Source organism: Centrocercus urophasianus, unplaced genomic scaffold, assembly GCF_019232065.1.
Source record: "Centrocercus urophasianus isolate 14NV4802_14NV808 unplaced genomic scaffold, USGS_Curo_1.0 seq_1, whole genome shotgun sequence".
Classification (NCBI taxonomy): domain Eukaryota; kingdom Metazoa; phylum Chordata; class Aves; order Galliformes; family Phasianidae; genus Centrocercus; species Centrocercus urophasianus.
This window is the reverse complement of record NW_024884141.1, coordinates 124,786-136,190: the sequence shown is the minus strand read 5'-3', so window position 1 is coordinate 136,190 and position 11,405 is coordinate 124,786. Positions and strand designations below refer to the sequence as shown.

The 11,405-nt window shown below is 39.9% G+C and overlaps 1 pseudogene; it reads right to left on the bottom strand.

Moving 5' to 3' along the window:
- Nucleotides 1-7,349: 7,349 nt before the first annotated feature.
- Nucleotides 7,350-8,615, bottom strand: LOC122165537 (annotated as a pseudogene).
- Nucleotides 8,616-11,405: the final 2,790 nt, after the last annotated feature.

Below are 11,405 nucleotides of genomic sequence, written 5' to 3'. Positions count from 1 at the left end.
AGAATGCTTGGAGATGACTCCAGAGGCAGACAGTTATTCTGCAGTTGGATACTCTTGCAACATATTTTCAAAATAAATTGTGTGTAATGTTTATATTTTTAACCACCAGAAGCACTGTAGAAGAGACAGAGTTTTTAGCGGGCACAGAAGTGTTTCCTGATGGTCAACGGGAACCTGATCATGATCCTTTGATGAGTATGACATGAGTGTGATCCTCTATTGCTGTTCTGAGATTCTAAATAGCACTATGCATTTGAAACAGATCCTTCCTTTGGTGCAACAGTCATTATTGACTTATTACAGTCATTGGATTTGATCCACCTTGTCAGACTCATTCTTTCTACCCTCAATAATAATAGGGAAGCACATGTTGTGGGTTATTCTTATTCATCAAATCTCATTCATTATGTCGTGTTCTCTTCAGGATGAAATCACTCTAAACTTTGAGAAGTTTTAATAAGTAAAGTTTAAGTTTTCATTTTCAGTAGGTAACTGGCTGCAATGATCAATTCCAGATAGGAGAAACTGAAAGGGGTACAAACCTGTATATAATCCATATGAACAGCTGAATTCTGGACTATACTCTGCTGTATTTCACATTTTGGAAGAATGGTGTGCAAGCTGTTCTTCAAACAGCAAGCCCAGTATTTCTGTAATGTCTTCAGATCTATTTTGACTTTTATTGCACGTTCATTCTTAATAATTCCTGTTACTGTTAGCAATATGTCTCCCAGATAAGAAGAACTGCCATTCAAGTCCCAGTAGATCACATGTTTATGCTCTGCACCACTGGACCTTATTTGGTTACTTAAGCTGTTATTTCAGCCAAGTAGCACATGCACTACTTGGCTGATACTTCCTAAATAGGGAATGAACTGCATAGTCCTTCCTAGTGTCCTTTTTTTTTTTTTCAGTCCTAGAAAGTCATTTTCTTCTTTCTGTGCTGTATTCAGACTACTACTTAGGGTACTGATAGCAGCTAGGCTGAAAATGGGAAGTGTTTTGTGTGGTACCATAGCTGGACATACACTTTTCAGTTTGTAGCAGAAAAAGTATAGTTCTGCTGACAAAGATAATTCTGCAAAATCTGTAGTTACAAGATGCTCTTCTTGAACTATTGTTCTAAATAACTTGGGTTGAGATTCCTCTCAACTGATATCTACTAAGCACCTACACCCAGGCTAATCATGCTGGATTCCCTGTATAGCCTACAAGTTCATTTGTAGTGCGTGCTCCTCAGGAACAAATAGATACCTTCCGCACAACTTGAACTGAATTTACCTGTTTTTGTTAGAAAAGGAACCTGAAATGTGCTTGCACAGTAATGCTTGTGTTTGATCAGGTAAATCCTACCTTAGATTTTTCTGTAGCTTGCTTAGAATTGAAAATGCAACAGAGTGAGAGGGACAGAAATCTGCAAATCCCTGAAAGTTGGATCCAGACTGGGAGAGGATTTGTAATAGAGAGATGGATCACCCTCATTTTTCTTCAGGCTAAATACCCTCCATCTTTTCCATCTTTTTTTGAGCTTAGGCTGTTTCCTTGCCTATGCTCCATACTTTCTTCCAAAGCTCACGTATTCCCTGCAGTACAAAGTGAATATCTGAAGACAAACTAGCCAAAGCCACCTCTGTGGCACTTATCTTCAGAGATGCTATTCCTTTTTATATCTCCTATTACTGTTTGCCTTGCTCATGCCATTGCTGACATTTTCAGATCACAGCCCACTGCAATGTGTAGATTGTTTCTGCAGAACAACAGTGAAACTTCTTGCTTCACTTTAGTGTGAGCACTTTTAGTTGTGAGCCTCATCTTTTCCCCCACCAAACAGAGGACCTTATTGTTCCCCCCACTCATTTCTACCATTTTTCAAGGTGATTTACAATAATAAATCTGCCTTTTAATGGAGATTAAAAATTGGAGAATGCCAATTCTTTCCGGCATAGCATCACATGTCATTAAATATCTGCCTTCCACCATCCAGGTCTTTAACAGTGGTGAATAATGCAAAACCTAAGACAGACCTTTGTTGCTTAACATGGCGTATGTCCTCCTGTTTGTCTGTGAGCCTTTTCTTTCCTGAGATCTGCAGATGGTGCCATGTTCAGTCAAAAGTTGGGGGCTGATTTTAAGCAGAAGAGTTCCTGTAATAAAATGTAAAATGAGGGTCAAGTAGACATTAAAGCTTTGAAGATCTGGATCGGGATATAAGCACAATGGATCAATCTTATTTTGAATAACTCTATTCACAGAATCACAGAATAATTAAGATTGGAAAAGACCTTTAAGATCATCTAGTCAACCATTGACCCACTGCTATGACGCCCACTAACCGTGTCCCTAACCCATGTCCACTGCAGCCTGGAAGAATCATAGAATCATAGAATGGCCTGGGTTGAAAAGGACCACAATGAATACTGAGTTTTAACCCCCTGCTACGTGCAGGGTCGCCAACCACCAGACCAGGCTGCCCAGAGCCACGTATATGTGTGTGGCACACAATATATGGTGAGAATATATGGTAAGAAGGCAGATTACAACTTGTCTCTAAATTTTGCCTTAGGTTCATCTTTTAAAAGAAAATATATATATTAAACAATGTTTCAAGCAGAAAATAGTGCACCTCTATTAGGACAAAGGAGGACTCAGAGAATGTGCTCTCCAAGGAAAGTGACAATCCTGGCTTTGGAATATGTTAACTTGACCCTATTTTATTTTTTTTTTCTTTACACAGCACTTTTAACACAAAGAGACTTAATTCTAAATAATCTGCATTATTTTGTTGTGAATCAAACACTGATTTTTTGAGTAAATAACATTCTAATTCAATTTTCTGTAAATCTTTTAGAAAAGTCCATGACAAAAATTCCCTTGCCTGACTAAATTGAGTTAATTCAAAATGATGTATGTTGTCAATTCTAATAATAATTTAAATCAGTAAGTGAGGCTCCTTGATTTAAATAATCTATTATAATCTTCTTTGGAATTTATACTTATAATTGCTTTACCAAAGACAAGTTCTTCCTTACTGATGAATAGCTATTAAAGCATTTTGATTTGGGAATGAATATATTCAGAATAAATTTGGTATTTTTCTGCTGTCCAAGACACTTTTTATGTGTATGCCACATGCGTGTGCACACATAGAAATATCCATTTTTATGCCTAAAGTTCCTGTAGTTGTATGTCTGTATGTGTGTGTTATATGTAAGTAGTGACTTAGTTTAATGTACATGTATTTTGATCTTTGTCTCACATCTTTGCTGTGTAAGATGATGAATGCTACTTTTCCTTTCAACTAGTTGATGTTTTATGTGCAATATGTATCAAACTGCTTTTAAATTGAATTAAAATTCAATTAAATGCACAGAAGCATTTTAATGATTAATTTATTAGAACTACCTTTGGAGAGGTAGCTATATCAGGAAAAAAGTTGATGAAAAATGTTTCACATTTAAAGCAAATTGTTTAATAAACAAATGAAGTAGTACTGTTAATTATTTAGCAAACATTATTATTTCTGGTCATCATGCCCTTTAAGACTTTAAAACCACTGAATCTCATTTGTTCTGGTAATTTCTTTTGTGCTAAACCAGAGGAAGAAAATAAACTATTCAATTATTTCTATCCACAGTTTGAAAGAAATAGCTCTTTGACTGATGTAATTGATTAAAGGTAAATTAGTATTCCCTTTGCACTTGGAAAAGAGAATCCAAATGTCAAAAATAATTTTATAATTTGAATAACTTCGAGTTTCAGGTAAGCAGTCAGTAAATTCCACCAATTCAGCAGTCTTTGAAAATTTCATTGGTAAACATTTATTTTAATTTAAATGAATGTAATTATATTAGTTTAAACTTCAGTACAGATCGTTGTAATTTTAAATCACTAATTTTAAGGCAAAACACATTTCTCTGAAGTAAAAACTGATTCAAATAATAACCAGCTTTTGTCTTCTTCATTAACACCCAGACTTAAAGTAATTGAAAATGACAATTAAAATGAAGGGCATTAATTTAATCTGAGGAAAGCAGTCCCACAGTTCATCATAAAACACCTTTTCAAGGAAAAAAATGCACGTACAAAACAAACCCAGTGGTGAGAGACATCAAAGGTTCCAGGTTACTTAATGCAAACCATTTGTTAGGACTGCTCGACATTGATTTGATTATGAGAATAACTTTGCTGGATGAGTCATTTTTTTCTCTAATCTTGCTCCAATCGAGGGGGATTATGATTTTTTTGTTGTTGTTTGTTTGTTTTGTTAGCTTGAGGCTTCTCTTTGGGTAGTTGTTTGAAAATGGGGGTGAGGTGGGTGCAGGATGGGGGCACCCAGACCTGCTTGCCTTTGCCCTGCTGCTCTCCACCCAGTGCCAGGAGCATGTGAACAAGCATGTAATCACCTGGGTGATTACCTGGATGTGACAAGCACTACAACAACATTTTTCAAGGTTCTTGGGTCAGCTTGGTGGCAGCTTGCTGCACTGGGCTGCAGCTGAGGCACTGAGTGTACATGTGTGGAAAAAACATGCGTGCTGTGTCTGTTGCATCGTTGCACCTCATATTCACTCAAATGTGGGATGAGCAAGTAGCAGGCACTTGCAGATGTCTGCAGGTCATGTATGAAATCTTTCTGGTGCCAGGTCAGTGCTCCTGAAAACATTCAACAAGGTGTTTTACAATGTTCTTACCACTCAATATACTTAGGTTGCTCTGAAAGTAATACCTCCTTTTTATTTCCATGGAACCACAACAGCTACAAAGAGCACAATAACACTGTTTGATAGAGCAAGTTCAGCTACAAGCCACTATTTTTTTTAACGTAGTCACCACCATTAGCATTTTCACCTGCAATGAACAAGAGCTTGCATGCCATGCTCATAAAAATCAACACCAGCAGAAGTGACCCACTATCACTGTCATCACTGATGAAATGCACCAGCCACCATGCTCACATCCACTGTTTGGTCCCCATAAGCATTCAGCAATTGTCTATCAATGCCAATGGGTGAATATTTTTCCACATGGAGGAATTCAGTTCCACACCTTTACTTCATACACCCTTCCATGTCTCAATGTTATCCAAGCCGGCATAAGGCTGGAGAAGTAGTCACCAGGAGAAGAAAGAACCACTGGAGGGATGTTTGTATGAGAAGTCAGGGTAATTTTTTTCTATACAGTAAGAGAGAAAGCATTGTTGAAATATAACTTTTATTAGAAGAGCTAGTTCAGTTTCACAGTTTGAACTTTATCATAAGTTTATTTCAAGACCCCAAGGACTTGGGTCTTGAAATAGGACAAAGGAATTTCTGGCAGATATCAAAGCTATGGTAACTATGCAGATTCTTCAGCAAGGATACAAAGAACTGATTAACATGTAACAGTCTAGTGGTTTGTTTTACTCAAACGTCAGCAAAAGCAAAAGGACTCGAAATAAAAGGAAAAGGCAGTGATCTCAATTTCCAGTTGCTTACTTTGCTCTTGCTATCAGGCAGGTATGAAATGATGCAGTCAGATGGATGAGTGTATTTAAGAGTAGGTGTGAAAATCAAAGTTCTTATCGTGACTGCAAAAAAATAAAAATCTGCGTTCTAGGACTTCCCTGCAGCCCTGATTTAAGATTCAAGATCCTTTAGACTGTGATAACTGCAGAAGGTATAGCACAGCTTTCTAGTGTTCTGTAGATATCTCATCCTTGGAGGTTCTCAAGGCCAGGTTGGATGGAGCCCTGGGCAGCCTGAGCTGCTGGGGCCAACTGTGCTCGTGGAAGGGGGTTGGAGCACAAAGATCTTCGAGGTTCCTTCCAAACTAAGTCATTCTATGATTCTACTACTCTGTGATTAGAGTCCATAGAAATATAGGATCTCTCTGTTAACTGGATTCTTACTGATGGTTCTGTGTAATATTTTATCATGCTCAGAGCCTGACTTTACATCTGGGATTTTGGTACAGGACAGATTCTGCTGATATAGGATATGCTGATTGACCTCTGGACAGCTACTGACTAATACCTGCTCATCCTCACATCCCTGTTTACTTTTAAAAAGCTGGCAAGTACAGCTCCTTGCTGTAGCTCTGAACTTTACAGTTGCAGTTTTCTTTGGTTTTCCTTTCTGCACCTTATTTTCTAATCTAATGGCTGGCTGAATGAAATATGGGACCTTCCAGGTTTTAATCCTGCCTAGTAGATGGGGAAAAAGTCAGTGCATTTCAGTACTAATCTACTAAAGAAATGTATTGTAGATAAAACAATTATGTCTTTCATTTGTTCTTTTTTTTTTTTTTTCCCTTGAGCTGACATACAGTTCTTTCCAACTCTATAAAGGTGTTTTATTGTACTTACTAAAAATGTCAAGGGTACTAAACAGCAATGCATAATTTACAATAGACTTTGCAGGCAATGGAGCCCTTACAGCCACAACTTCCTGAGAATGTATTTATTGCTGTTTTACTGCCTGCTCTGCTATCTAAGCTCAACTTCCAGTGCGTTTGTCTGGTGGAAAAACAGAAGGAAAAGGAGACAGAGATTGCTGGTAGAAACAAGTGGATGGTTACTGGACACCTGCCAGTTTACATAAGATAAATCTGTATTGTTAACTTCATTGACCATCCTGTTAAACTTCAAATAGAAAGTTCCCTAATTAAAGTATTCAGCTACTACTGCCATTCAGTAGCAGTCAGCATTGCCACAGTTAGGGCAAGGCAATATTCACAACTAGCTGTGCACTTCTGTAGTGATTTTGTTTTATGAAAAGTATACTGGTAGGATTTGAAGTGCAATGTTGTGATGTATTTGAAACCTTGCAATAGTATTAAAGCAGCCTCAACATTCAAGTAGCATTGCATTCAAAATGAAGGGTCTAAATAAGCTAAGTCCTGTGTCACTTAAAGAACATAGTGCTATAGTAGGTTTTAATAAGAAAATTTAGATACAGAAAACGTAGGGTATGAAAATAGTGCTTTTGTTCTTGCATTATAACTGAATTACATTAAGGTTTTTGTCAGTGTCACGTCTTACATTTAAACTCCCTTACTGATGGAATGGAAAGTATTTACATGTACATGATCATTCAGGTGTAAACTTGCACACATTAACAGGTAGCTTTGTAGACGATTATGACAAACCTTTACAGATTAAATGAGGTATTGCACTAATTAATGAAAAAGCGAAAGGCAACAAAAATATACAGCAAACTGGTAGAACACTTACATAATAATTTTACAGAATCCATAGGCAGAAAGTAGTGGTTAGTATATCATTTAGGAGGACGACTGGACTAGATGATCTTGTAGGTCCTTTCCAACCTTGAGATTCTGTGATTCTATTCACACTAAAATATGTAAATATAATATATGATCAATCATCCCATTTGTCATCATCTTCGAAGTCTTCTTCACCATCTTCATCCTCATCTTCATCTGAAGAATGAATGGCTTTGCTCCTTTTCTGCATAACTTTCATTAATGCCCTCACAATTCCTGAGGTGGGTGCAGGTGTAGGTGGTGCACTCTCCTGGCCATCAGATACAGATTTGATCTCTATCTCCTGTTGTACGTGGTCTAACAATGCATCTCTTCCTGAGCAAGACTGGTCAGCTGTTCTGTTCTACTTTCTTTAACTGGGCTCCTTCTCTGATTTGATCTAGGAGTGCTGCTTTGTGTTCTGCAGAAACTGAAAGCTGGTAATCGATCTCTGAAGGAAGGCCTGGTGGTGGTGGAGGACCAGGAAGTAGCAGAGAAGGAGGTGGTGGTGGGGGGAGCAATAACCCACTGGCTGCTGTGGCAGTGATGGAGGAGGACTGGATGGTGCAGAGGATGAACACACTGGTGGAAGAAGAAGATACTTCCTGTTGGGAGGAGCGGTGGGCACTGCAGCACCTGGTCTAGATTGAGATGGGGGTGGAGGTGCTGCTGTGGGCTCTTGAGGAAGGTAGAGATGGTGCCCTGTGGCCCCTAGAAGGGGGAGGAGGAGAGCCCAAGTTGTGGGGAGGTGGTGGTGGAGGCAGAGGGAGTCCTCCTCGGCATGGTGGAGGTGATGGTGGAGCTTTTCTGTGGTGCAGTTCATTTTTAACTGCTTCCATACCTCTTGGTTTTTTAGTGAAATCATATATGGCCTTGCAAGTTTCTTTGTCTTTTAGTTTAGCCCCTGAAATTCCACACAGATCAAACAAGTTTTTCAGTTCTGGGTCCAAGTTGTTCACATCAAAACCTGTGTTTGGATCCCAACCAACATGTCCAATGCGTTGGAAGTTAAATGGTGTTCCAGTATCTGCCTTTGTCAATCTTCTCTTTTTAGTTTTTCCTTTCTTCTTTTCTTCGTCATATGAAATATTGTTGACTTGAGGAGTCAACAACCCCAAAATCAGTCAAAATCTGTTAGTTGTAATTTCTGGGTTTTTGATATGAACAGTTGCCAATGGTAGATTTGGACCATTGGGAGAGTCTTGTCTTTTTTCAAATTTTCTCTGCCATTGTCCAAGTAAATCTGTTACTGTTTTGTGAAATAATTTAGCCTCTTCTTCATTAGCAAAATTAAGACTAACTTGACATGTATTTCCAGCAAAGGTATGAAAATATACTCAAGGACTACTATATGGAATCATAGAATCATAGAATTGCTCCCTGGGGAGCCTATTCCAGTGCTTAGCCACCCTTTCTGTAAAGAAGTTTTTCCTGATATCCAGCATAAACCTGTTCTGGCAAAACTTGAGGCCATTTCCCCTCGTCACGTCACCTGTCACCAGTGAGAAGAGACCAAGACCGCTCTTGCTGCAGTCACCTTTCAGATACTGGAAGAGAGCAAAAAGATCTCCCCTCAGCCTCCTCTTCCCCAGACTAAACAGCCCCAGTTCCTTCAGCCACTCCTTGTAGGGCGCATTCTCCAAGCCTTTCACAAGCCTTGTTGCCCTTCTTTGGACCTGCTCCAGCACCTCCATGTCACTTCTATACTGAGGTGCCCAAAACTGAACACAGTACTCGAGATGAGGCCTCACCAGTGCCGAGTACCAGGGCAGGATGACTTCCCTAGTCCTGCTCACCACACTATTCCTGATACAAGCCAGGATGCCATTGGCCTTCTTGGCCACCTGGGCACACTGCTGGCTCATATTCAGCCAGAATGTCCATCAGTACATCAAGGATCCTTTCCATAGGCAGCTTTCCAGTCACTCCTCCCCAAGACTGTAAGGTTGCCTGGGGTTGTTGTGACCAAAATGCAGGACCCGACACTTGGCCCTATTGAAACTCATGCAGTTAACCTTGGCCCATCAATCCATCTATTCAGGTCTCTCTGTAGTGCCTTTCTCCCCTCTGGCAGATAAACACTCCCTCCCAAATTGGTATCGTGAACATATGAAGTTGTTGTATAGCTCCTGCTCCCTCCTTAATGTCACATATTCTAATAAAATATGACCTCTGTGGATTATCCTTTACAAGCCATGTCATGGCTGAGGGGGCTGCTGCAGGGCACTGCTCATGGCTGGGCTGGCACAGTCCTGGTGGATGGGAAACTTAACATGAGCCAGCAGTGTGCTCTTGCAGCTCAAAAAGCAAATGATATCCTGGGCTTCATCAGAAGATGGGTGGCAGCAGGGACAGGGAGGTGATTGTCCCCCTCTACTCTGCCCTTCTGAGGCCCCATCTGGAGTACTGTGTCCAGGTCTGGAGCCCCAAGTACAAGAAAGACAGAGAGCTGTTGGAGAGGGTCCAGAGGAGGGCCACAAAGATGATCAGGGGACTGAAGCACCTCCCCTATGAAGACAGGCTGAGGGAGCTGGGCTTGTTCAGCCTGGAGACTTTCAGTACCTAAAGGGAGCCTACAAATAGGAGGGGAGTCAACTCTTTGAAAGGGTGCAGGACAAGGGGAAACAGTTTTAAGTTGAGGGAGGGAAGATTTAGGTTGGATATCATGGGAAGTTCTTTACAGAGAGAGTGGTGAGGTGCTGGAACAGCTGCCCAGAGAGGTTGTGGATGCTCTGTTTCTGGAGGTGTTCAAGGCTGGGTTGGATGGGCAGCCTGGTCTGGTATTGAATGTGGAGGTTGGTGGCTCTGCATATGGCATGGGGGCTGGAGTTTGATGATCCTTGAGGTTCCTTCCAACCCAAGCCATTCTATGATTCTATGACCACACTGAAGTATTTTAGTTATGCTGGCAGGAAAACATTGAATCAAATCAAAGAAACGTGCCTGAATTGCAGTGTTGGGTGGATGAGAAAAAGGTCATCCCCCTCAAAAAGAAAAAAAAAAAAAAGTTAAATTAACCTTGATCAAATGAAGAATAAGTTTTTTTTGTTTGATTTTAATGTCTGGATCCTTTGCTGGAGTTGGTGTTGGTTAATAATGATGTGCAAGATTCAGCTGCACAATAATGACGATGACATTGTAATATATTGACATCAACTTGATGAAAGTGTTTTGTGTAGGCACTACCAGTCAAATTTCAATGCATTAACCAAGGAGGTTAAGAACTCTCTAAGAAAAGAATACACAGCTAGGTAAAACAGTTCGCAAGCTGTGTTTGAAGGGCATGTTTTACTGATGGATGCTTTTAAGTACTTATTTCACATATCGTCTGCTAGACTTTCCTGAAGGAAAGCTATTACAGTGATTTCAGTCAGAAATAGCACTGTCTATCGATTTCTGCTTAATCTGCATGTACAGGTTTGTCATAACTTTTGTGCAGTTGTTCAGAAATGAAACTGGCAAAAGCAACAAGTGTTAATTGGGCCCCATTTAATTTTAATCTACTCTGACAGTCAATACCTCACACTCTGTGTAATAGCTCTTTATTTATCACAGGAAATGTCTTCAATCCTGAGAGGAGTCAGCCTGAACAGATGAATATTGAGGAAATGCGTTCACATTTGAGTCTGCCTGGGTTTGTGGTAGCCCAGATCAAGCCACCATTTGCCCCCATTTATCAGGGCTCACAGTCCTGACACAATCATTTGAATCTTTTCTGAAACAGGATAACAAGATCTGTCTTGTGTAATTTGTGGCCATGAAAACGGAGAAATTAAGAACCTCAACATTTTTTTTTTCCACTTTGTTTCTACTGTGGAGGCAAATCCTGATCAGAAGACTTTTTTTAGTGTAGAGATCCAGGTATGGAATCTAGAGCAGTAAATAAATGGTGGCACAGCACTTGGCTGTGGGAATCGCACTCCCAGCTGGTGTCATCTTGCAATACTAACTGAGGATCAATTAACCTTTGGGAATTAATTCCCTTATCTTACTGTTTTAATTAACTTGGGTTGAGGGACCCATAACTACAATAGGGACCACTTGAATGTGTGATAAAAATATATTGGTAAGTGCTTGCTGTACTGAGGTCACTGGCTGGAAAATTGGCTAGAAAAAAGACTAAATGGTATTAATATCCTAGAGCCATTAACTCCTTCACATCA